This window comes from Leopardus geoffroyi, chromosome A2 (assembly GCF_018350155.1).
Source record: "Leopardus geoffroyi isolate Oge1 chromosome A2, O.geoffroyi_Oge1_pat1.0, whole genome shotgun sequence".
Taxonomy (NCBI): Eukaryota; Metazoa; Chordata; class Mammalia; order Carnivora; family Felidae; genus Leopardus; species Leopardus geoffroyi.
The window spans coordinates 132,745,746-132,772,669 of NC_059331.1; the positions used below are offsets into that span (position 1 = coordinate 132,745,746).

The following is a 26,924-nucleotide window of genomic DNA, read 5'->3' on the forward strand; positions in this document are numbered from 1 at the left end:
TTCACATCCTCACTATAGGTTAATCTTCCTTAAAAGTAGGTCACTAAATTGGTAGTGTTTTGAAGTGTTAATTTCTTTTGCCATGTCTGTCATGTCTGTAGACCAACTTTTGTAGTTTATAATGTAAATCCATACTTACCCGGAATAATTTGAGGGGTTAATTCTATGGTGATCAGTGAAATGGCTAAAATGAAGACTACTGTCTAACTGATAACAAGAAGATTTCAAGTAAAGATCCTTCAAAACCTAATTTAATGAGAAGGGATTCATATGTAATTATCTCCATCATTCTTTTTTTTAAATTCTTTAATGTTTATTTATTTTGACAGAGAGACAGAGAGCGAGCAGGGGAGGGACAGAGAGAGAGGGAGACACAGAATCCGAAGTAGGCTCCAGGCTCCAAGCTGTCAGCACAGAGCCCATCGCGGGGTTCAAACTCACGAACCATGAGATCATGACCTGAGCCGAAGTCTGACACTTAACTGACTGAGCCACCCAGGCACCCCATCTCCATCATTCTTAAATATGTGTTAATAACTGTCCCTAAATAATTATTTTCTGAAGTTAAATATATATGTCTCACTTATTAATTTGTTTTATCTCAACGTTTCTTTCTTTCTAGAGATTTTCCCAGAACTCTTCAGATCAGCCTGGATCCAATTTTCATAACTCATCCACACAGTGGATGGTGGGCATTTATATTATGTCTCCTTAGAAGCAGACATCGTCCTACACAATCATCTAGAGCTTCTTGCAGCCTTGAAAGGTACATCAATTTTTGCATTCATCAGAAGAGTAATCTTCATTGTTATTTTTATTGTTACCTTATTAATTTCTCCCCATTACTCCTAGTAACCTCTAATTATAGAGCCAGGTAATGGTATGATAAGTTCTGCTGGTTAATAAGATGTTTCTAACCCAACTGACGAATGTCCTCTGAAACACTTGAGCTCTTAAATTAACCTGATAAGTCATGCTTCATAAGAGCCAGTAAATATCCCAGTTCATTTTGGCAATCCAAGGAGATTTTTTATAATCTGGAAAAGGTTAAGAGATGCAGCTCAGCTTCCTGGGACAGTATTTGACATCCACTGACCTTACCCGAGGAAAAGCTATTCTTCCCTAGAATCTCAAGGCAAAGACATGATTCATTCCGTATCATTAGGCTGTGTACATATAGCGTAGAAAAGGGTGTTGGGAAGAGAGAACTAGTATTTATTGAACAGCTATTTTATAATAGCCAGCAAGTGATGGAGTTTTACACAGGTAGGCTTATTTCATGCTCACAAAAGTGCTACAGTAGATAGCATCAGCTTATCAAATTCATTCCACAAATAAATATATATAGTTGATAACACTCTATTGTATAATGAAACTTGCAATGAGAATAGACCTAACTCTTCTCATATACACCCAAAAAGAGATAAATATGTGAGGTGATGGTTGTACTAATTAACTAGATGGGGGGGAGGAATCTTTTCACAATGTATACATATATCAAATTACCACGATTTATTATTATTATATTTGTTCATTATACCTCAATGAAACTGAGATTAAAAAGGAAAGGAAGAAAAACTCAGAGATAATAATATCTTAGCTCTAGGAGAAGAGAGATTTGAGCCAGGCTCTTTACGCTATGTAGACTCTAACATAGTGGACTACATAAAAATAAATTTTTATTTGTGTATCAAGAACACACACACACACACACACACACACACACAACCACCACACCAAAATAAAAGACAAATGACACACTTGGACAAAAATATTTGCAATTTATGTCCCAAAGAATTAATATCCTTAATACATAAAAGACTTATAAAAGTAGAGAAGAAAATAATCAACAACACAATAGAATAATGGACAAGAGATATGAGTAGTAAGATCACAAAAAAGAAATCAAGGCATGTGGCTCTCAAATATGTGAAATGATGCTCAGTATCACATGTAATAAGTTAAAATCCACTGAGATATATTTTCTCATCTAATTGGCAAAATTCAAAATTTTTTTATAATTTACTAGTCATGCACAATCTAGACTCTAATGGACATATAGCCCATTTTCATAAAAATGTAAATTTATAGGAATTAAAAGAGAGACATGGAAAGGAAAGCTTTGGAGTAAAAGAAGGAGAAGACATACATCGATCAGTTGCAAAATTTGGACCTCATATGGATCTGACCTTGAAAGAGTTAAAAACACTTATGAGACAATTAGGAAAAGTTGAACAGTGACTAGATGATTATGAAAAGAAATTATTGGTTAAATATTTGGTAAATATTGATAAAAAATTTATGCAGGATAATGGTATCATGAGTTTTTTTGTTAAGTCCTTATAGTTTAAAGAAATACACTGAAATATTTATGAATAAAATCATACGATGTTTGGCATTTGCTTCACAATAGTCCAAGGCAGGCAGGCAGTGGAGGATGTAGTGGATTTTATAAAGCAAAATCAACTATGAGTTGACCATTTTTTAAGTTAGATGATAAGTTAATTATATTAATCTCTACCTTGTTATGTTATTGAAATTTTCCATAATAAAAACTTTTTTGGACTGTCAAAGCAGTGTATGCTAAAAATAAATATAGTTGTCCCTCTGAAGCTCAATTTACTATAGTGTATATCAAAATATTTTTGTGATAAAAAACTGACAAAGTCTCTACCGAACCCTGAAAATCTGAAGACAAAGACAAGGTTTATGTTTTTAGGATTGCATAACAGACAACTTCTAGTTCAAGATGAAATCCCTTGTTCTTTCACGTTCCCTAGCAATTTCCCAATGGCTAAGACAATCTCCCTAGGTCCTCTCTTCCTACATTCTTCACACTTCTCCTCCTTACTTTCTGTTTACTTACTCTGGGCTCCACTGTCAGCAGCCATGCTAGGAAACTAAAAAATTTTTTAAAGCACCTTAATTAAATTATCCCCCTTTTTCTCTCCTTGTTATTTGAGGGACTGCCTTAAGAATCATCTTTCTACACACAAAGTGACCTGAAATTATTTGCTTTAAGGAGATCTTTCCCCACATTTAAATCAATGCTCTGTGCCATAAGTATATGGATTTATGTATTAAATAGATACATATTCTCAAAATCTTAGTTTTTTTGATATAGTCATTGACCTATACCGTTCATATTTCACAGCAACAGTTTGCTAGGAATGCATTATATTGTTTATATTTAGATTTTTTTTTAACTTATAAAGACTCATTTTGTTCACTGTTAGGAAAAATATACATGAGGATATACATCAAATATATATGTATATGTGGAAAATATGTATTTCATCAAAGAAACAATTATCTTTAAGTAGTTCTGAATGAGAAAGTCATCATATAACATCTAACAAACTTGTCATCTTTTATGCTTTAATTTTTAAAAATCACTTTATATTGTTCTCTCCATTTTGTTTCCTCCATCCTCCCCCCAAATGTAATGCATTGAGACATTACAACTACACAACTTTCAACTTATTGGAAAATTTCTGTATGATTTTATAGTTAAATTTAACTTTCTGTAGCAACTTTTGTACTGTGCAGAATTATTCATAACTGCCATATCAAAAGTCATCCTTATTATGTCAACAAAAATTTATTGAGTTTCTGACAATACAGAGGCACCGCCTCTTTCCCCTGTATCGCTCAGGACTTGGGCACAGAGCCCCGTCTCTCTCTCGCAGTGTTCTGGTATACAGTGCAACTCCAACTTCCCCTGAAACTTCCGTAGTTCGGATCCAGAAGACATCTTTGCCTCTTTTCTATGTTCATTTAGTACATGAAACCTTTGACTCTTGGATTCATGCATCTCAGAAGTACACCATTCATTTCTGGGTAGCTCTTCACTTGTTTTAAGCTTGGACAATTTTTTTATATAGCTTCTGGAAAAAAGTTTAAAAAAATGTGTTCAAGGGAAGATCCTCAAAGCCCAAATGCAAGCTCATGCACTAAACTATTGCTTAGTTATTTTTTTTTAAGTTTATTTATTTTGAGAGAGACAGAGACAGCATGAGCTGGGGAGGGGCAAAGAGAGAGGAAGAGAGAGAGAGTCCCAAGCAGGCGCTGTGCTGCCAGTGCAGAGCCCAATGTGGGGCTTGAACTCATGAAAGTGTGAGGTCCTGACCTCAGCTGAAACCAAGAGTCAGAGGCTTAACCAACTGAACCACCCAGGCGCCCTGCTTAGTTTAAATTCAAGTGACATCCATGCAAAGACTGACTACAGATAGGACAGTCATTTTTAGAGGAAGCTAGAAACAGCATCGTAACTTTTGGGAATGGCCAACAATTAATTTGCTTCCATGATGTCATATGTACAATATTAGGTCACCTGGTAAGTGTTGGAATACATTTTTGCTGCAGTGCAAGGAAGTTTCTTTTCACCATATGCACCTTAGCCGATTAGTTATCAAATTCACTAGTGTAATTAAATGTGAAATAGGAAAACACACCTAATTCCTTTTTCCTAGAAGCAAGTTCTTTTTGAGAAATAGCACACCATTAAGCTAGTTGGTTTGGAAAAGACTCAGTAACTTTTTATTTGAGCCCTCCCAAAGACAATAGCGACATTATTCCCCATGGTTTAGGTTCTTTCCTAGTTCCTCTTACTCTGAAATTTCTGATTTAATGCAAAAGCTATGTCACACATTTTAGTCCTGAGGGAAATTACTGTGACCTGTTTCTTTTTTCTTTTTTTCTTTTTCTTTTTTTTTTCTTTTTTTTTTTTTTTACTTTCTTCAGGGAGTTTATTTTTCTCCACTTCCCCCTTCCCCCAATTGTTGGCTATTTCTTACCAGCTACACTCCTCTAAATCCTGTTCTGGCAGGGCATGCCAGCTGTCTACTGAGGATGCATCTAATCTTGGCCCCGGTCTGTCATTTGGCCTTTTTAAAATGGTCCCAGTTAAACATGTTGTGTAATAAAAATAAATAGGTTTGCCTCCCTGAGTGCTATGACTCACCCTCATTAAAGCCTCTGCTGCCTTAAACGACACTGATTTTACCTTTCTCTTCAGAGTAGAAAAGCTAACATATGTGTGCTTTGCAATAGAATTAGAGCCAGAAGATTCTTGTATTTTAGTTAATCCACATTTATGGATCACATACTATATGCATCAACCAGGAACGTGCCAAAAAAAAAAAAACCTGCATAAAGGGCAAAAAACAAACAAACAAAAAAAAAACAAACCCCAACTCTACCAACTATTTCATCCTGGTATATTTAGATTTAATATCAACAATCTGAAATCCACAAATCTTTCAGGAGTTGGTATCTCAGGAATTCCTTCAGCTTGCATTCTTGGCTTTCACAACCCTGAACAGAATATACATATTTAGTTGCTCTTGCCTTCCTGTGGTCCTGTTCTCCTCCAACCCCACCTGCCTGCCTACCACAGCTTCTGCTGTTTCTGACAAAAAGTCCTAGGTGCTGAATACCCTTCTGCAAGTTTCCCCTCCATATGTCCATCCAGATTGCTGTAAATAGTGTATGCATTATGCTTGAGTTCTTTGAAATTATAAATTATTAATACTAGCTGGAAAATATTAAATAGTTATCTCTATTGTGTTGTTCAGGACCTGTCTGAGTAATTGGTTTTGTAAAGGAATGAACATGAATCTGAGGGAGAAAAGATCTATAAGGAATTTGTCTTAAGTGTTCCTACGATATGTTACATAGTTCATCCTAGGAAATTTTCAGATGTATTATTTGCATGTTATACACAGATAAGCAAGAAAACACTGCCTAGTAGTATTTAAAAGTTAATACCAATTAAGATGCAGATGGAACTTTTCTTTGAAAAAGCACCTTGTAAAGCAAAATCATTTTAAGCAAAATCAACCTATTTATAGTTTTTTCCTAGTATTCATGTAAATGTTGCTACCTTAATACCATGAATCCCTGGGTCTATATGGGCAAATCATTTGTTTAAGTAGCATGCAGCAATCCCAGACTGTCACCTGCCAGTTGTTACACATCAAAGCCATTAAACAGTCCTTTCTAAAAGGAGAGTAGAGAGGCTGATAAACCATTTGTATCAATGGCCAACCTCACACACTTAGAGGGCAAAATTATAGGGCTTTAAATATGCCCACCAGAGAGTAAATTAAAAATAAACAAATAAAGGAAATTCTCAATTATAGCTTTAGATGTTAAAGGTCAGGCTTCTTTACTAGAAACTTCCTTTGTGGGCCAGTGATTCTCCCTGTCCATTTTTTGTTTTTGGGTTTTTTTTTTTTTGGGGGGGGGGCTCTTAAAGCACTTTCTTTAGAATAGAAAATTAAAACAAAATCCAAAATAGAAAGTTAAAATTCAGGGCACCTGGGTGGCTCAGTTGGTTGAGAATCAAACTTTGGCACTGGTCATGATATCGCAGTTTGTGGGTTCGAGCCCCACATCGGGCTCTGTGCTGACACCTGAGTTTGAAGCCTGCTTTGGATTCTGTGTCTCCTTCTCTTTGCCCCTCCCCCACTCATGCTCTTGTCTCTCTCTCTCAAAAAGAAATAAACAATAATATATATATATATATATATATATGTGTGTGTGTGTGTGTGTGTGTGTGTGTGTGTGTGTGTGTTAAAATTCAAGGTGAACTCTTACCACATATTTTTCATGAAAATAGTTATCTCACCAGGAAGAAAATTGGTCATGGTTCTAACTAGTTTCTCAAACTGTTTTCCCAGGATCTCTGGAAAACTTAGAAGGAAAGAAGACATGCAACTTCAGGGTCAAAATTTCCACAATAGTGTTTGAAATTTATTTTTTCATTTTGATGATAATCTTTTTAAAGATACCAGTTATAAAAGTTCTGTTTTGTGGTATACATTTTATTTTTTAATTTTTTTAAATGTTTTTAATGTTTATTTATTTAGAGAGAGAGACAGACAGCGTGCAAACAGGGGAGGGGCAGAGAGGGAAGGAGGGAGACACAGAATCCAAAGCAGGCTCCAGGCTCTGAGCTGCCCGCAGGCTTGAACTCACAAACCATGAGATCATGACCTGAGCCGAAGTCAGATGCTTAACCGACTGAGCCACCCAGGTGCCCCACTGTGGTATACATTTTAAAGAAAAATATGTTTCCATAGGTTTAGAGGTCTGCAAGAAGTTTATTTTTTACCCCTCTTTATAAAAGGGGTCTATACCATGACTCAGGTTTGAGACTAGCTTTGGTTAAGGAAATGAACAAATTGGTTCCTACTATGTAACAGAGCAGCAGAAACTGAAGAGAGAACAAAGACACATGATGGGAACTTTCAAAGGAAAATTGCACTCAAGAAAGTTAAACAAGGAAGGCTTTATTTAAGACTGTTGTAACAGGGGTCATTACTATTGTAATAAGGTAGAGAAATTGAACTCAGTGTAGGGGAAACAACAGAGGGAAGAATTATTAAGCTCTGCAGCACTGGAAAGTACTGGAGAGCACTAAGGGGGAAGTTGGTCAATGTGATTAGGCTATCTGTGTTTGCTAACTGGCGCTTATTCTAGACTGATAACAAATTTAAATTCCGAACACCTAGCTCAGTACCTTGCACAGTGAAGAACACTCAATGCATTTTCTCATGGCAAATGTTAATTGCGCCTACTCTAGTCCCACCGTATACCAAGCATTAAGATAAGACAGTTTCTGTGCATTAGCAGGTGACAGTAAAGTGGGGAAAAGAAGCAAATAAACAGGTTTTCAATGATGCAGCCTGCTATAAGAGGACATAGAGGAGTACATGTCCCTCTGATTTAATACCTATAGGGACTCTAGCTTATTGTGGTTGGTGCCATTCATTCATTCATTCACTCATTCAAAATACAGTTATTGATCACCTACTATGTTATCAGACACACTTGTAGGTGTTGGGATTTAGCAGTGAACAAAACAGACAAGAGTTCATAGAGTTTATATTATGATGAGTGGGACCTACAGTAAACAACCAAATATGTAAGGCAATGTCAGAATAATGGCAAATACAACAAAGAAATTAAAAAGTCTGGAAAGAAGAAAGAGAGTAACAGGAAAGCCCTACTTTAGGTGGGGGTTTAGGGAAAACTTTTCATAAAGGCAAGTTGTGAGCAGATTTTAGAACGGAGTAAGGAAGCAAGTCATGCTAGTATGTGAAGAAGAACACTTCAAGCTGAGAACAACAGCATATGCAAAGGTCCTGGGACAGGAGCATATTTGGCATGTGTCACAACATCAAGAAGGCCAGCATAACTGGAACAGAGGGAGGAGTAAGAAGACTAGAAGGAAATGAACTAGGAAAGTTGGCCAATGGCCAAATGATATAAAATCTTGTAAAAACCATGGTAAGGACTCTGGATTATATTCTAAGCATGATAGGATGCCAATGGAAGATTTTGAGCAAGAAATCAATATGATACAATTTTATTGGATTTGCTCTGTACTTGGGGGGAGGGCTGGTGCATTAGGTAGGCAAAGATGTCTGGCGATGGCAGACTGAGTTTACTCTGGAAAGATACATTAGAGCTAACTAAGTAAATAAATTCAACTGGGTTTAGAGAGTAGAGAATGGAGTAGAAAATTGCAGCAGGCAGAGGCAGCAGCATGTGTAAGGTTTGGGGACAGGAGTCATGATAATATCTTAACTGGGCTGATTTACCCAGTAGACAGTACTAGACGCACTGTGCTAAAGGCCAGTGAGCTTTCAAAAGATGGAAAAAATGTTTGAGACCAAAAAAAAAAATCTTTTTTTGTTGTTCTGAAATAGTAAAGGGGGAAATTTTTAAATTAAGTGAATCAATAATTATAGCAAAATATAGTTAAAAATAGAATGTAGACTCCACAAAAGTAGGAACTTACCTATTTTGTTCACAGAAGTATTTCAGGACCTAAAATAGAGACTAGTCTGTAGTAGCCACCTAATAAGTATTGAATGAATTAATGAAATTCATTCTATTTTATAAGATGAGGCATTATGTCAACCAGTCAACCACAACTCTGCTCAAATCCTAGTTTTTTGTAAGCTCCTCTTCATGTGGAACGTGGGTTTGCTGTAATATGTCTGATAAGATGTAGATTTCCAAAAGGAATTATTTCCAGGCCTGTGTCTTTAAAAGAGTCTGTGTCCTGGAAACCAGCAAGTAGTTAGTATTGCATGAGCTGGTGGAATAGTAAGGAACAAATCTAGAGGCATCAGCAGGAGCCAGGCTGTGGAGGGCTTCGTAGTGCCATAATGAGAAGCATCAACTTCATCCTGGAGGGAATATGGAGCCATTAAAAGCATATTAGGAATGGAAGTCAGAGTCAAATGTTAACACAGGCACTCTGGTTTTCACTCTGACACTGGATTTGATTGAGATAAGACTAGTAATTGACTGGAGACAAGGTAAGAAGATGGTTGTCTCAATCTGAGGGTAAAATGAAGATAGATTGATCTATAAGGTCATGACCCTGGGAATAATGAGAAGGGAACTGACTTAAGTCTATTAAGGAGATAATATTAGTTGGAATTGGTAACTAATTAGTTGTAGAAGTAGAAATAGGGAAGCATTGTGAATGATTCTCAGGTTTGTAGCTGAGTCATTATAGATGGAAGGTAGTGCCTCTCCCAGAGAGGAGGAGTAACAGAGGAAATGCTTATTAAATTAATTAATTGATTGATTAATGAAAAGATGTTTTTAGTCCCCCTCCAAAATTTACCATCAATTTTACCTTGGGTAAATTACTTAAATATCATTTCCCTTATCTGTAAAAAAAGGACAATTGTATCTACTCCACCTGCCTCATAGAGTTGGTTTGAAGAACAAATATAATCTTTTCTAATATAAAAAAATTTACATTTTACACATAAAAATATTACATAAGTTAGAAAGCATATTTTTAAGAAGGGGCCTTCTTGAACTCACCGTAAATATATTTTTAAAAGAATATTACAGGGGTGCCTGGATAGCTCAGTTGGTTAAGCATCCGACTTCAGCTCAGGTCATGATCTCACGGTTTGTGAGTTCGAGCCCCGCGTCGGGCTCTGTGCTGACAGCTCAGAGCCTGGAGCTTGTTTCAGATTCTGTGTCTCCTTCTCTCTCTCTGACCCTCACCTGTTCATGCTATGTCTCTCTCTGTCTCAAAAAAAGTAAAATAAACGTTAAAAAAAATTTTTTTTAATAAAAAAAATAAAAGAATATTACAAATGTTTTTTCATCAGTGTGCTTTTCCCCATCTTATCCTCAGCAACACTGTCATGCATTTTATGTTTAACATTTTGTTACTTAAAAAATAGTTTTCTTTATATATGCATATACTTCCAAACAAGGTATCACAAAGTTTTTCTTGTTCTTGAGCTTTATGCAAGTATGTCATCTAGACAAATGTACCTTGCTTTTATTCAGTAAATATTATGCCTTCATTATGATTACAGAAAATTTATATATAAAAGCAAGAAAAAAACTAGAAACAATACAAATGTCTATCCACAAAATAATAAAATTATGATAAATTCTCCCAGTGGAATATTATATAGCAGGAAAAAAACCATAGCTAAATATAGTAATAGAGAATATGTATTATTACCTTGAAAAATTGCAAGAAGGTATGCAAATATAATAATGCTTTTATGAATTTTATATAGTTAAAGATAAAAGTTTCTAAGGAAAGTCTATCCTATTACAACACCTGATAAGAAGTTAAATCACATTTGATAAGAATTTAGCAATTAAGAACCAAGCAGGAGATTGTTCATTGAGAAGATAGATGCTTTCTTTTGAGCTTTTGTTTTTACCTTTATGTTCTCCTACTTAGAGGTGCTCAGTGATCACCACCACTAACTGCCAGGAATGCCTGCTTTCTTGAACTCTAAGGCCTAAGCATGTATTAAGAAATATTTTTTGTCTGTAACAGGGTTTAGGAACTAGCCAATCTGTTTATTTTGTCCCATTCAGACAAAGGCCAACTTTATTAAAATTAAAACATTACCTGACTCAAATCATGGAAGACTTAGTATTTTATTTCAACAAGGGAGGCTTCTCTATTTCTGAGGGCTTTTTTAAACATCAAGAATTTTCATATGCCCTAAATTGGATTCAGAGCTGTAGAACTTATTTTTTAAGTTCTATGAATAGATCTAAGTGTTGTAGTGCTAGATAATAAATCCTATAGAATCAAGTTATTAAAAATATAAACGTCTATGGCTAGGAATTATTCTATTTGATTTATATCTTTCCTTCCTGTATCCTCAGTATTTAAGGAGTACAATAGTGATTCCGAAAATGTGCCAATCCAAGTCAACGCAGCTTTGCTTCAACCCATATCCATTATAAAAAGGTAAAGTTTTAATTTTTGGCAGGAAGGCAAAGGAGGAAGTCTTGTTTATGCTTCCATCTCAGTACGAGCAGTATATTCCTCATCTAAGACATAATTTTCAGTTTACTACTACTACAACACTGCTTCATTTGTCATCTCTGTATCTATCTATACATATATCTATATAATACATACAATTATCATGTATCACATTATGATTACAATTATCATGGCTCATTTAAGTAAATATTTTCTTTATTCTGGTAATAGTTGATACATTTATAATTTATTCTGTGTCTAAGTGCTTGACTGTTAAAGCCTGCAGCCTGTTAGGTGAGGACTTATTATCCACATTTTGCAGATGAAGAAATTGAGACCCAGTGAGTTAAGTGGTAAGATCAAGATCACACTGTTCCTACGTATTATACCTAGGGTTCAAACCCACATGTCTGGCTCCAGGGTCCATGCTCTCAACCTTACCCTATATTGCCTTTTACTAAACACCTATATGAAATGAAGCCATTTAAAATGTCGGTATAGAGTTAGGCTAGCAACCCAACCCAAAGATGTTTCGAATTTGCTTAGTAGCTACTTTGAAAATTAATCTTTGAAGTCTTTTTGCCTTCATCAACTAGGTATAATTTTTTCCCCCATTAGTACTGCCATTGAGGCTATGACCTCTTCCAGCTGAAGACTACTCTTAACTATTTCTACTCTCCTGAACATTGTTGAAAAGATACATAAGAGTGACTGATGCAATTAATTGGCAAATTAAAAGAAAGTTTTGGTAACTGGGTGCTTCAGATTGAAATTTTGCTCTTGAGAAACAGTAACATATTTTGGTCTGCATTAATCAAATGAATAGCCTGTATTAATCTATTTCATTGGGTAAAAAAAAAGTTGATCACTAATTTAGTTAGCTTAGCCTATAATTTGTGCCCTTTGGTCATAAACTATCAGAGATTATTCCTGTGATTATTTTAACAAGGCCTTTGAAATTTGAGTACATAGCATTCTCATGACACTATAGTGTTGTCTAAAGGTGCAAGCACAAAATTTTATTCAAATATGAACATTTTGAGCAAATACTGCAGTGTATTAAATTATTTCAATACATTTAAAAATCTAACTAAATTACTAATTCCTATTGAAAACCAGTTTACTTGTGATGAGCACTGGGTATTGTACGTAAGCGATGAATCACTAAATTCTACGCCTGAAACTAATATTACCACTGTGTGTTAACTAACCAGAATTTAAATAAACACTTGAAAACCAGTTTAAAGAGTATAAAGTTTTCAAATGAAGAAATGTTTAGAACATTTGCTACTGTGTACAAAAAAACCTTAGCATTGGTGAAATATAGTCAAAATTTAATTCTCAAATTATTTTAATGGGGAGAAATATGAGACAATCATTTGTGTGTTTCCTATTTATTACCCGACACTTACAGATATAAAACATATGTAAGAGAGGTAAGTCAGGCTCCTAACCCTCCAATCTCTGTGTAACAAGGCTGGGCCACTTATCACAATGGTTCTGTTCATTCAGTTAATATTTATGGACCACCCATTCTATAAAAGGCACTATACTAAATTCTCTGTAATCACATACTGCATGCATATGATATTTTAAAGTGCTTCCAACATTCACAAGTATTGTCATGTTTTGAGTTATGAGGTACAGTTGGCAACATTGGTGTCCTTCTTATCTGATTACAAATGTAGAAACTGAGGCCCAGCAAGGTTAATTATACTACCCAAAGTCACAGAAGTGGTGAGGAAACAGGCTACAGAAGCAGTAATGGTAATAAAAAGGAGAGGGAATAGAAATAGCCCATCAAAAGGTTCTGCTTCATAAAAGTCTTGATTTGAAAGCAGTGTTAAATGGTGTGGTCATACACGGAATACAGACCAAACTCACTTTTATCATTAAGGGTTAAGATTCTTTTGATTGATACAGACCACGTTCCAATAATAATACTGTTTTTAAATATAGTTGGTATATTCTTATATCATACTTTTCTCTCTTCTTGCTTAAACTTAATTGAAAAAACAAGCTTCAAAAAGGCACCCTAAGAATAAATAGAGTATGTAATGAGCAACCATTATACATGATTTCTTCACTCATGTGGAACTCCTATAACCCACTAATGAGTTCACCACTTGTGAGGTACTAAGGCCTTTTGTTTCAACTAGGTTAATCATATTTTATGACCAACCATTATGTCTCTTCTATTCGTGTATACTACTATTTCATCACTAGGTACAGTATTCTTACTTTATGGTCCAATTTATTATTTGGCTGCATCTGAAAACCGAGTCTATATGAATATTTTATTTGATATGCAAAATACACTAAAGTTACTGTTACCTTTATAAACATATTACAAATTGTATAAAAAGGCATATTTTATTTATTTATTTTTTAATGTTTATTTATTTTTGGAAGTGACAGAGACAGAGTGTGAGCAGGGGAGGGTCAGAGAGAGAGGGAGACACAGAATCCGAGGCAGGATCCAGGCTCTGAGCTGTCAGCACAGAGCCCGATGCGGGGCTCAAACCCACAAGCTGTGAGATCATGACCTAAGTTAAGTCAGATGCTTAACTGACTGAGCCACCCAGGTGCCCCTAAAAAGGCATATTTTAGAAAAATAAGAAAATTGAATAGGAAGTTTCTAAGCTTTCCCATCCTCGATGTCAGCATACTAAGCATGCAGAAATTTATTTGGCTCAATGTTGATGGTAATAATGTCTACTATTTATTGGGTACCTTCTCTGTACCTTACTCTTTATGTATACATTTATGTATTCATTATTTCACCTAGCTGAATCTTTAAATTGCACATATTACAATAATTATCTTCATTTCACAGCTGAGGAAAGTGACGTTCAGCAAGGGTAAGTAACTTTTCCATGTCAGAAGGCAAATCCATCCTAACACATTGTCTGCTACATCATAGCTTTTCCCTACCCCCAGTCCTTCCATCCTCTCAGACCAAAAAGCTGATGTTCTGTTTTAATTCCTACTCCATCATCTCTGCAGCTCATTTATTTAGTTATTTATTCAACATATATTTATTGAATACTTACTACAATCCAGGCATAGTTTTAGGAACTGAGGACACAAAGTTAACAAGACAAAGTCTCTGCTCTCAAGCACTTAGAGACTCAAGGCAAAAGCAGGCAATAGGATATAAATAAACAAGATAATTTCAGAAAGTGATAAGTGCTGGGAAGATAAATAGAGTGAAGAGAGAGAATCCAGGAAGGGGGGCTGGTGCGAGTGGAGAGTGTCTATTTTAAATTGGAAGACCTTTCTGAGGAAGTGACATCTGAGCTGGGCCATGAATGATGTGAAAAGACACCAGGTGATCTGGGGCTGGGTATTCCCAGTGGAGAGAGCACCAAGTGCAAAGGCCTAAGGCAAGAGCAAGTTTAGCAAGTTCAAGAAATAGCTAGAATGCCAATGTGGCTGAAACTTAGTGAGCTGAGAAGAAAGTGGTAGTATGAGATGGGGCTGAAGAAACAAACAAACACCCGATCCTGTAGAGCCTTACGGGTCCTGGTAAAGAGTTTGAATTTATTTTAAGGGCTGTACGAGGCCACTGAGGTATGTGGAAATGTCCTAGCCTTATCACTGCCAGTGTAGCTCTTGTTTACCTCTAGACACCTTTCGTTATCTTATTGTGATGAAGCAGCTGCCTCAACTATCAATCACCCTCTTAGAATCTCTTAAGTCTCCTGTGGGTTTACCTGACAAATTTCACCTTTTGATACTGATGCCAGAGCCACGTTAACTTAGTGCACACTTTGGATGCCTTGGAACTGCCCTGAGCATGCTCTAACATTCATTAAAATTATCTTTACTTTCTCTGACCCAATGCTGATAGTCCCAGCTAGATATCAGAGAAACATCAAGGGGGTGAAGGTAGAGATAATTCTCTTTAAAGTGTGGCAATCTGACATCACTTTACTAAACTCTGTAAGAAATGCTCAATTTTTAAAAGAAATTCATATGAACCCAAATGAGCTTTTAATCTGTAGAATGTCAAGTCATTTTAATAAAGTGACTTGGGAATCACCACATATACAGGTGTAGCCAGAATTAGTTCTTCTAAATTAATTCTGCTTTTCAAAGTTCTATGACTTTCTTACCTCTGACCAGTATTTTAAAACTCCAACATTTTTCCTACACTTACTCTCTTGACAGTGGTATTGGGGAGGAAGAAACCAATGGGAGAAGGGTATGAGGATGACTCAGAAGCAACTTTTTTGTTTTAAAGAGAGAAACAGAGCATGCATGAGTTGGGGAGAGGGGCAGGAGAGAGAGAGAAAATCTTAATCAGGCTGCACACTCAGTGTGGAGCCCAATGAGGGGCCGGATCCCATGACCTGGGATCATGACCTGAGCTGAAATCAAGAATCAGATGCTCCACTGACTGAGCCACCCAGCTGCCCCAGAGGAAACTATTTTTATGTGAAAATTAGTTTTAAGTTAAGGATTTGTACTATAGGTGTATGCACACAAGTATATACTTATGGTAAGTAGATATACAAACCATTTCTAGAGAGAATGAATTCTAATATATAATAAAAAGCATTGATATTAATTAAAGTTTGCTTCCCAAGTTTGTTAATAAAAATGATTCCAAATGATTTCTGTGGTCTTGAAAAGTAGTTATAATCATTTCTCTAGTATATTGCCCATAATTCAATCAAACTGGTTAAGGGAAAGGAGCTAGGGAAAGCGATTGCTTTATTACACATGTATTTGAATGTAGTGGCCTAGTAATTACTTTATATTTTTATGTAAAGACAATCCTGTAGAAATTTTCATACATGTGAGATCTCAGAAGTTTAATTTCTCCTATACCTAACCTTAGCAAGCAGGTTCAGTGACATGGAAATCAAGAAAGAGAAAGACATAGGACCCAAGAGAAGTGGATGCAGCCCCAGAGAACAGTGAAATGAGAAAGAGAGAATGAGACAGTGAAATGAGAGCACTGCTAGGCAACAAACCTGGAAATCAGTTAGTCCTATGGCAGCAGGAAAACTGGAAAGAAATTTTGGGGGAAAACGTTATCTGATAGAATTTTTGATATGACAGAGCATTTGAAAAAAATGTACACAACAAAGACAGGTAGTCTAAGAAAAGGGAAATGCAAAAAGTAACACCATGAAAACCAAAAAGTAAAACAATAAATGAAAAGAAATAGAACTAGAAGACTTGGCTCTATAGTGCACAATATTTGCAGACTAAATGCTGTAAATGTTCTTCACTGATTTAACTAAAACATCTACATGGTTATTTAGAAGAATGAGTGAGGGAAGGCATTAGGGTCACACATCGGTTAAACTCTCATCAGTCTTCTCAGGAATTGAATAGATGTCTCAAAAAGATAAATCAAGAATGGTCTGTGTATTAATAGAGATGAAGTATGCTATCTCCACTGTTAGAAACAGTTAAGAGTTAAAAGTGATTCTAACTCTCAAGGTTATTATCACTAGACTCCTGTCTCCTGCAATGTCTTCTGAAGTATATGACTTGAGTCTGTCCTGCAGTGTATCTTTATGGCATTTCTGATGTCCTTCCCATTTGAAGAACTTTAAAGAATCACTGATCTACAGTCTTATTGTCATATTGTCTCATTCATTCAAGAAATATACTGAATGCCTACAATATATATATTAGTTACTACAGTATGTACTAAAACTATCAAGCAGTAAACTTAATACTGAGAGATTGTATTCCTTTAATTAATTCTACCTTAATTGTAGTACATATCGAAGAAAACAAGCAGAAATACAGTATGTGGCATTTAGGGAACAGGCTCAAAGGTGCCTTTTTTTTTTGAACCTGACCTATGTGTATGTATGTATTTGACAAAATAAGCAAACCAAAAGAAGCAGAGATAAACAAATAAAAATATTATACTTCCTACTTCTTTCTTATGAAGCATTATTCGAAAGTTTGTAGCCTAGGAACCACAGTTTTAATTACTTTCTTTATATCTGTCAGTTACTCTCTTCAGTCATCACATATGCTGTTCATAAGAAAGAACTTACTAACAGAGTAAATTGTTAGAAAACAGTCTTGCTGATATTTCTAAAATGCAGTTTGGATCACATTAGCCATCTGTTTAAAATGTCCAAAATTTCCACTTTGCCCTCAAGATAAAATCTAAGTGGTTCTTTCTCTGTATCTTATCCTCCCCTTCCCTTCTTTCTTTCCCTTCCTTTCCTAAACTAGTCAGTGACAAAGCCATCTGGTGAGGCAGAGTATGACAGGCATAGAGGTTGCTCAGAGTGAAGAGTCAAAGCCCAAGCAGAGTGAGTAAGGCATCTGCACAGACGTGGGGACAATCTGGTATTGAGTGCCTGAGTCTGATAAGGGTGAGATCTCTCTCAGATAACAAGGTCCAAGTAGAGTGAGGAGAGCATCCACACAGAAAGGGAAACGTAAATTATAGATTAGTTATATACAGGAGGATTGATCGAACAAGTAAAAGATATTAAGGAAAATAGGAGTCGATTTTCCCAGTGTTTGAGAGGGGAGTTACACATACAGAAAGAGATGCAACTAGAATGAATCCAGTGGCACTGTATTATAATTGCAGGTGTGAAATCTGGTTATGTATTGATGCATTTACATCCCAAAATGCAGTGGTTTGAAACACAATGATCATTTTGTTATTTCTCATGGTTTCTGTGCCTCAGGACCTTGAGAAAAGCACATTCAGAGAGTTTATCTCTGGGGATTCAGATGGGAAGACTTGAAATATGGGCCTTACTTGGCAGCTGGGGGCTAAAATCATCCAAAGACTCACTCCAATGTCTAGAGTTCCATGCTGGCTCTTAGCTGGGATCTCTACTGAGGCTATTGCTGGAATGTGTACACCTGTCCTTTCTTTGTGGCTCTCTGCTTTTTAAAAGGATGATTCCTGGTCCAAAAGGACCAGAAAGAAGCTGTATAATCTTTTAAGACCTATATTGAAAGTCCCTTAGTCTTATTTCTGTCATAGTCACAAGTATTAGCTTAGGATGCTATAGCAAAATACCAAAGACTAGATGGCTTAAAAAACCAAAGTTTAGTTTATTTTCTGACAGATTTAGAAGCTGGAAGATCAGATCAGGATGCCAGCATGGTTGGGTTCTGTTAAGATAGCTGCCTTCTATGTTCTTACATGACAGAGAGAGTTAGAGAGCAAGCTATCTGGAGTATCTTCATATAAGGGAACTAACTGCATGATGAGTGCCTTACCTTCATGACCTCATTGTAACCTAACTAACTCCCAAAGGCCCCATTACAAATACCAAACACAGAGGGGCTAGTGGAACATATGAATTTGAGGGGACACAATTCAGTGCACTGAACTCCAATTTAAGGTAGGAGACAGGCATAGGTCTCATTTTCACATGGGAGAAGCATTAACTTTATATTGTAAAATAATTACGTAGTTCATATGGTATAGGAGACCTTGTCATGGCCATCTTGGAAGATGAAATCTGCCAACTTATATGTACGTGTATACACACATATACATATATGCACACACATATATGCATATATGCATATTCCCTAACTCTGTCCAATGAGAGGCCCCAAGAGAATAACTGTGCCCTACTCAACAGCATTGAGTACATCTAGAAACCAAATCTTGACTTGCAAAGATCACTCTTCATTCATTATAGGGAACTGGGGATCCTTGGGGAAATAGCGGATTCAAGAGCTAAGGAAAGAACAAGATGATTTTAGAACCAGTTGTTGTGACAGAAATCAAAAGAATGATGAAAGATGCCAAAAGGATACAGGGATCAGCTTAAAGGAGCTCAGTTGGCCAACTCTGGAACCATTTGAACATCAAAAAATATAATGAAAGTAACTGATTATATAACCCATTGGATTAAATATAAAACCTTTAGTGAGGAATGGGATATGAACATAGTTTCAAATACCTCTTCATGCAAATATGATTTACAAAACTAGAAAAGGAATTTCACAGTGAGGAAGTCTGACACACGCTGTCTTAATTAAGTGATTGAAGTGATCATCATTAAAGGGACAAATTAAAATTTCGTACCACCTGATAGGAGGCAATGAGAAAAGTGTGGCCCCCTCTTCTGTGATATGCCTGCTGAAGATTCATCACTTGAATCAAATCATGACAGAAAGCTAGCCTATTACAGTGTCAAAGTCAAGGAAAGACTGAAGAACCGTTTCCGACTGAAGAGGACCAGGAAAACTGGATGCAACATGTGGTTCTGAACTGCATGTGTTGCTGTAAACAGCACTACCAAGACCATGAGAAAAGTTGAATGGAGTCTGAAAACTACATTACAGTCCTGTATCAGTGTTGATTGTTTAATTTTGAGATTGTATTATGGTTATGTTGGAAAATATATATGTATGCATTTAATTTTTTTTTTCAGAAAGACATAGCGAGCACGAGTGGGGGAGAGGCAGAAAGAGGGGGAGAGAGAGAATCCCAAGCAGGATCCATACTGTCAGCACAGAGCCTGACATGAGGCTCCATCCCATGAACCATGAGATCATGACCTGAGCCAAAATCAAAAATTGGTCGCTCAACCAGTGGGGCCACCCAGGAGCCCCGGAAAAGTGTTTTTATTTGTAGGAGACGTAAAGAACTCACAAAGGGTGTCACATTAGCAATGTTCTCTCAGGTAGTTCGGAAAAAAAAATGTTTTGTTGTTGCTATTGTTCTTTACTTGTGCTTTTTTGTAAATGGGAGATTGTTCCAAATTATATTTTTAGAAATGACACAAAGCTTAGTACACATTCAAATTAGTTAGCATCTTATCCACAAACCTTCCAGTTTTGTGTGTTACCTTATATCTTCCCACTTCCCTGAAATAAACACATGCTTTAGTTCCAGAGCTGGTCAAGCCTCCTTCTCATCCTTTTACAGGAATACTGATACCTTTCTCTTCTCTCTCCTAGAAAATTTTTCGTTATTCTTTATGACCCACTGAAATGCTCTCTCTGTGGAACCTTTTCAACTCTTTTGAACACAGTTATGTAGGTTCTCTATTCCCATCAACTTTACACATTACTCTGTGGGTATTGTCTGTAATACAATACCTGTTATGAAGGAAAGGCCTGCAATATATTCATCTTCCCATTCCCAGGACTTCTCACAATGCCTAGAACATAGAAGCAGCTCAATATACTGTATTGAATGAGTGAACACTTAAATTAATGGATACGGTGTTGGAACTGTTTGTTAATATTGTGTTTCAAAAGGATTTCTGTTATAACACTTAATCTTATATATCACATAAGCTTGTGAACATATGATCTTTGGGGGAGTTGTAGTAGTCCTGTTATATATGTGTTACATTATAAATCCTTTCAGATTATTATTTTTGAATAGAATGGAAGTAAAGAGAGGGAGAGAGAGAGAGAACAGGGAGGGAGGGAGAGAGGAAAGAAGAAAGAGAGAGAGATTAGAAGGGAGGGGAATAATTTTGAGTTTGGGAAATCCAGTGAATTAGTAAGACTTATCACCTCTAATATCTGGTTAGCACAGCTGCTTGGGCATAGTGGACAGTATACTTACGTTAGGATAGACAAACCTGCATGTAACCTCCAATTCTGCCACTTTTCAGTTACGTCGTGTTGGGCAAATTAGTTAACTTTGATGATTCTCAGATACTTCATCTTTTAAATGAAAATAATACTGTGAATTTCATAGGTTCATTGTGGTGATTAGAGGGAACATTTTATTTTATTATTTTATTTTTTTAATGTTTATTTTATTTATTTCTGAGACAGAGAGAGACAGAGCATGAATGGGGGGGGGGCAGAGAGAGAGGGGAGACACAGACTCCGAAGCAGGCTCCAGGCTCTGAGCTGTCAGCACAGAGCCCGACGCGGGGCTCGAACTCACAGACTGCGAGATCATGACCTGAGCCGAAGCTGGACGCTCAACCGACTGAGCCACCCAGGTGCCCCTAGAGGGAACATTTTAAATAAAGAGTTTAGCATTATGCTGGGGGATATTATGAGACCTTAGCAGGTGGTAGCTCTTATTTTTATTATCCCTAAGTTTTGATGTTCCATATTCTCTAACTGATAAACTATCACCCTGTTGTACTTGATCAAGAAGTTAATACACTAGAATAAATATTTGAAAGTATGAAGCAGCAAAATCCTACTTCGAAAATATCTCATAGTTTTATTTTTATCTATAAAAGTGTTTATGATTACAGATTTTGCTTGCAGTTTGGTTATTTTCCTAGGCAGTTGTATTTCCGGGTGAGTTGTGTATGAGAATAGACAATTGGACATTTTGCACATGTAAAGCATCTTCTTTGGTTTTGACAAGATAAGAGGTATATTGTGCTTAGTTCTTGGGATCATTTTCTTACTTTCCAGACAAAAGGTTTTCTACCGCTAATCTGTCAGTCTTAAATCTCATGGGATATGCTCTCTTCAACCCTCCTTTCTCTTGTTTTTTGAGTAAATAATTATATGATGTGTTCTTCCTAATGCATACATTGCTTTAAATCAAAGCTCTCTACAAGAAAAATTTACATGGAAATGAATCACATAGTAAGTATTAATGGTGTTTTGAAATAATAAACAGCAGCTATAATGGCTTTTAGTCAAGTCAAACTAAAAAAAATAAAATAAAGTAGGTTACTGAGTTCAGGCTGATGTTATTTTTCACATCACTTCTCTTAGAGTTAGAAAATTCATGAGGAATAACAATAAAATCTCCCAAACTGGAGGCAACAAAAGGTTTCAAAGAGTGAGCCCAAGATATCACACTTCGAACTTCAAGGTCATGGAGAGTGAGAAACCTAAGCATAGAGATCCATTCAGGGTCTGCATTTGCCTGTAACCCCCAGTGTTACATGTGAATTTCTACGGTGGCGATGTCCCCATTCCTCACATGAATTGCTGAAGGAGTTTCTACATACCACCTCCTTCAGTATTCACTGTAAACAAGTCAGCAATCACTATTCACTCTTTAAGTTTAAAGAACATTCTTTTTATGTGCGTTGAAAAGTGTTGTATAAAATTGGAAATTTCCAGGGTGTTGTTTATGTTCAAGGACAGAATTAAACAATGAGGAGACATCAGGCTTGGAAGAGTCTCTGAAAACAAAGACAATCTATATCCTGTATGAAGAGAAAAACATTAGTTGGAAAAGGCTGTGAGTCGATGCATCACTGAGCGCACATACACCAGTGTAATTATTACTAGTAAGTCCCTCTTCTCATGCTCTACACCTGTACTGCTGGGTCTTTGACAGTGCTCAAGAGCTACACTTTGCTCTGTGGATTGCAGAGGGCACCTAACAAGCCACCCATATTTTGGAAGCAGTGAGCTGGAGGATTAATGAGTTGCTTAGGCCCCCTCCTTTGAATGACTATTTATTGATTCTGACAGAGGCATAAGGAAGTGAATGATAGAGAGGAGAGTTGCATACCTCATCTGGCTCTCTGCCTTAATTTGTTTGTGAAAATGAATTAAGACTGATGGCAAATAAGACCGTGCAGGAAAGATAGGACACAGAAAACTATAATGGTCACAGAAAGGGAGAGGAGCAACTAAAAAAAAAAATCCAGTTTTTAGCTGGGTGCTATTTTTATAGTCTAGGATTTTAGGCACACATAAGCTATTTTAATATCATGTGTATGAATACATTCACAAAGTTATATGCAGTTTACAGCCTTAAAAACAAGGTTTTCCTAACTTGCAGCACAGTAAGCTCGATTTCGTGTACCTGGGTCTGAAAAAAAAAATCAGATTGCGTTCTTTTAGTCACGTACATCATCACCAATAAAAGAGATTTCAGGTGTTCAACCACAATGGCACCCTTGTTAAAGATGCATGAAGTCAATGGAATAGACCCTATTTCTCTACCGCTGTAGAGGCTCTGGAGGTCTGTCAGTGATAAACATTTGTCTGTCACTTAAATGAGGCATAAATGACTCAGAAGAGAGGATATAATTAACATGCGGGGTGTTTGTTTGCCTTCTTGTTTGGTTTTGTTTTGTTTTTGATAAGGCATGCTATGCTGTTGGCCAGACCAAAATTAAGGTTAAGAATGCAGTGCTGTTGGAACCCTCTCATTCTATGTGGTCTTTAGCTTCTCTTGTTGATGGGATAAAAATTAGAGTGAAAACTCCAGTCAGCTGGGCTTCTGTGTGGCTATACTCTTGTATTAGCTTCCTAGGGCAGTTGAAACACAGTACTACAAACCGGGTGGTTTAAATTAGCCAAAATTTATTGTCTCCTGGTTCTGGAGGCTAAAAGTCTGAAACGAAGGTACAGTCAGGGCCATCCTTCCTCTGAAATCTGTAGGGGAGAGTCTTCCTTGCCTCTTCTAGCAGCTGGCTGTTTGCCTGCAGTCTTTGGTGCTCCTTGGCATGTAGACACATCACTCCACTCTCTGCCTCTGCTGTCCCATCGCCATCTTTTACCTGAGTGTCACTGCCTCTGTATTCTCCTCTTCTCATAAGGACGCCAGTCATATTGTATTAAGGGCCATTGCACCCCAGTATGACCTCATCTTAACTAATTACCTCTGCAAAGACACTTGTAAATAAGGACACATTCTGATGTACTAGAAGGTTAGAACTTCAATATATGGTTTTGAAGGACATGATTGATTTCCATGTGTATGTATGTATTTATTAAAGTTTATTTTGAGAGAACACACACACACACACACATGCTTGAGTGCAGGAGGGACAGAGAGAGGCGGGGAGAGAATCCTCAGTAGGCTCTGCACTGTCAGCTCAAAGCTCAACTTGAGGCTCAATGCCACCAACCATGAGATAATGACTTGAGCCAAAATCAAGAATCGGTCACTTAACTGACTGAGCTATCGAGGCACCCCTGAAAGACACAGTTTAACCTATACAATTCTCAATTGTTTTTTCCCTAGAGCAAATATGTTTTGGATGATTTATTTACATGTAAGACAGTGGGAAGTACATCCCAGTGAGGAACAAAATTGTTAAGAGTACTTAAAGTTAGGTTGAATTTCACGGAGCCTCTTACCTTCAGTCTAATTACTACATTCTTCTCCCTTCAACAGATTTTAAAAATTTTAGAATGTTTGAAAAACTGAAAAACAGTTTCCTAGTTTCTAATTTGCCTGATGAATTTTTTAAAATAAGTTTAAATTAATTATTCTCTTTTGCCAACTGCTAAAATTAATCTTTTGCAAAACTGCTAACAAATCAGCAAAGTTTCTATAAACCTCTCAATCTATCTATGATTTCAGTTCTCTTCAGACAGACCCCAACTCTGGTTATAAACCAAATGCCAACTATGTGCCAGGCTCTGGGCGGGACACTTTTCCTACAACTCTCCCTAAATCCCATTATGTTGGCATTATTCTTTCCATTTTACATATAAATGAACAAAGTAATTATAGTTATGTGAGGTCAGTCACTTCTTATAAAGTGTTAAATGCAGAAAACCCACCCTTTTGAATTCTCCCATGTCCATATAAATGGCTTGACTAACTTTTCCTCACTGACTTGGCTGGTTGTTTGGCATTATGTACAGAATGACCTGTTACTATTTAAACTTGGCCTCTGCTTATTACAGAGAGGGAAAAAAAAATCACCCTGAATTTACCTTATGAAAGATATTTTCCACTAGTCTTTTTGAAGACTGGTAATTGTTTTTCTGCTTTTTTTAAATTAAAAGGGATATAATTTTATTTAATTGTAGAGCACAGACTCAACATTTGAACCCTTTATTAATATCACAATACAATGCATGTGTTTACCTGGTATAACCAATATTGAATTCAATGCAATCTACAAGCATTTTTTATTTTCGTATTAATATGGCAACTTGATATTTTTAAGACAATATCCCTAGTACTGGTCAATTTACAGGAATGTGAGGCAATAATTGACTTTGTTCTAATGGTAAGATTAGCTTTTATTCACTGAAATTTCCTTTCTTTTTTTTTAAATGTTTATTTATTTTTGAGATGGAGAGAGCGTACATGTGAGAGGAGGAGAGGGGGAGTTAGAGAAAGAGAGAATCCCAGCAAGCTGCACACTGTCAGTGCAGAGCCCAATGCCAGGCTCGAACTCACAAACCATGAAATCATGACCTGAGCCTAAATCAAGAGTTGGATGTTCAACCAACTGAGCCACCCAGGCGCCCCTCCTCCTTTCTTGACTTCCCATTCCAATCATCTCCATCTGTGATTTATCACTACATGGCAGCAAGAGAAGATTCTGTTAGTCCCTACCTGAAACGCATTACACATTAAATGAGACCCAAGCTGCTCCTCGTGGTTCATGAGTTGCATCCTAGTCTGAACTCCTTTCCTTTGTGCTGCTGCTTGTTACTCTCCACCCTAACTCGCTTGGGGTTAATTTCTCATCAAGAGCTGGTTCTTTCCTTCCCCGGATCCTCCACTCACACTGTTCCCTCTGCTTTTCCATGGCTGTTCCTCCTCCTTATTCACGCCTCAGCTCATATTTGGAACATTTCTTCATGGATGCTTGCCTTGCTTACTCTATCCATTAGATTGCCCCATGTCATTCTCCTTCATGTCACCTTCTGCTCTGTTTATTTTCTTATGAGCACTAAACACCCTTCATTGTTTGTTTACCTGTTATTGCTAGGTCCCCCTCTAGACAGTTAAGCTCTGTGAATGCAGAGAATATGTCTGTTTTGTTAACCACAGTACACTCAGTTTCTACCTCATTGCCTGGCACATATTAGGTGTTCATTAAATATTTATGGAAAAAAATGAATAGGCATTTAATACTTGGTTTCCCCATGAAATCTTGGTACATTTTTAATAAGTTTGGTTTTGGCAGTCTGCTTACTATTATATGGAGGAAACCAAAGAAATACCAAGGTATGGGATGTTTTGCTTTTATGTTTGCTTTTTGTTATGTATTTGAGTGACAACATTGATTTTAGGAGTTTTATAGCTGATTGGAAGCTCTTCTGAAGACAATATTCGACCATATTATACTTCCATCACTATATTCAAAGGGTAACAAAAATCATCATTGTCCTGTGTGTGCCTCACACTTGACGTGGGTTAATTGGGAATATAAAAGACAAAGACAAACTTAATACTGACTTCCAAAGCACAAATTTAAAAATATATAACTATCCCTCCCCAAAAACAATATAAGACATTATGGAAAATGTTAACTATAAAAATTATTCATACCTCTCATAGGTTGCTGGGGAATTTTAATGTTTATATAAGTACTACAAATAATGACTCAATTATATATATGAAATGGTTGAATTGGTGGCTACTCTCTTTATTACCATCAGAGTATTAAAACTGCATTTGTTTAAACCATTAATGTGATACATTATTCTTTTAAAAAATTCCCCATGATAATTGTTGGCTCTTTTTCATATCTCTTCAGGACCCAGCCCATAATGATATGTCAAATAGGCACTCCATACATATTAAACAAACGAGTAGTCATTAAATACATGCCATTAAATTGAGATCTGAACTATTCGTATCTGTTTTGTGACCTTTCCTAAACATTACCTTCACCCTGTAGTATAATGCCCAGAATTAGGGGGTTGGGGGCATGCTCCTCAACTTTGCCACTTATTGCCACTCAGCTCCCTCTTTCTATAACATTACTTATCTCAGTGGGAGCTCCTGAGACTGCATGTGCAATACTTCGTA

At 36.6% G+C, this 26,924-nt stretch overlaps 2 long non-coding RNA genes across 3 annotated transcripts in view; one reads left to right on the plus strand and one right to left on the minus strand.

The window, feature by feature from the left end:
• Nucleotides 1-19,704, plus strand: part of LOC123606732 — a 190,822-nt gene extending 171,118 nt beyond the window's left edge. The window contains exons 8-9 of one of the 2 annotated variants that reach the window (XR_006716472.1): nucleotides 623-766; nucleotides 19,678-19,704. This is a non-coding gene — a long non-coding RNA (uncharacterized LOC123606732). Of the gene's footprint in view, nucleotides 1-622; nucleotides 767-11,181; nucleotides 11,332-19,677 lie in introns of those variants that run through there. The other variant, XR_006716471.1, reaches the window with a different exon arrangement.
• LOC123606733 overlaps nucleotides 1-26,924 on the minus strand; it is a 79,582-nt gene that overhangs the window by 47,875 nt on the left and 4,783 nt on the right. The gene's annotated exons all lie outside the window — the stretch shown is intronic.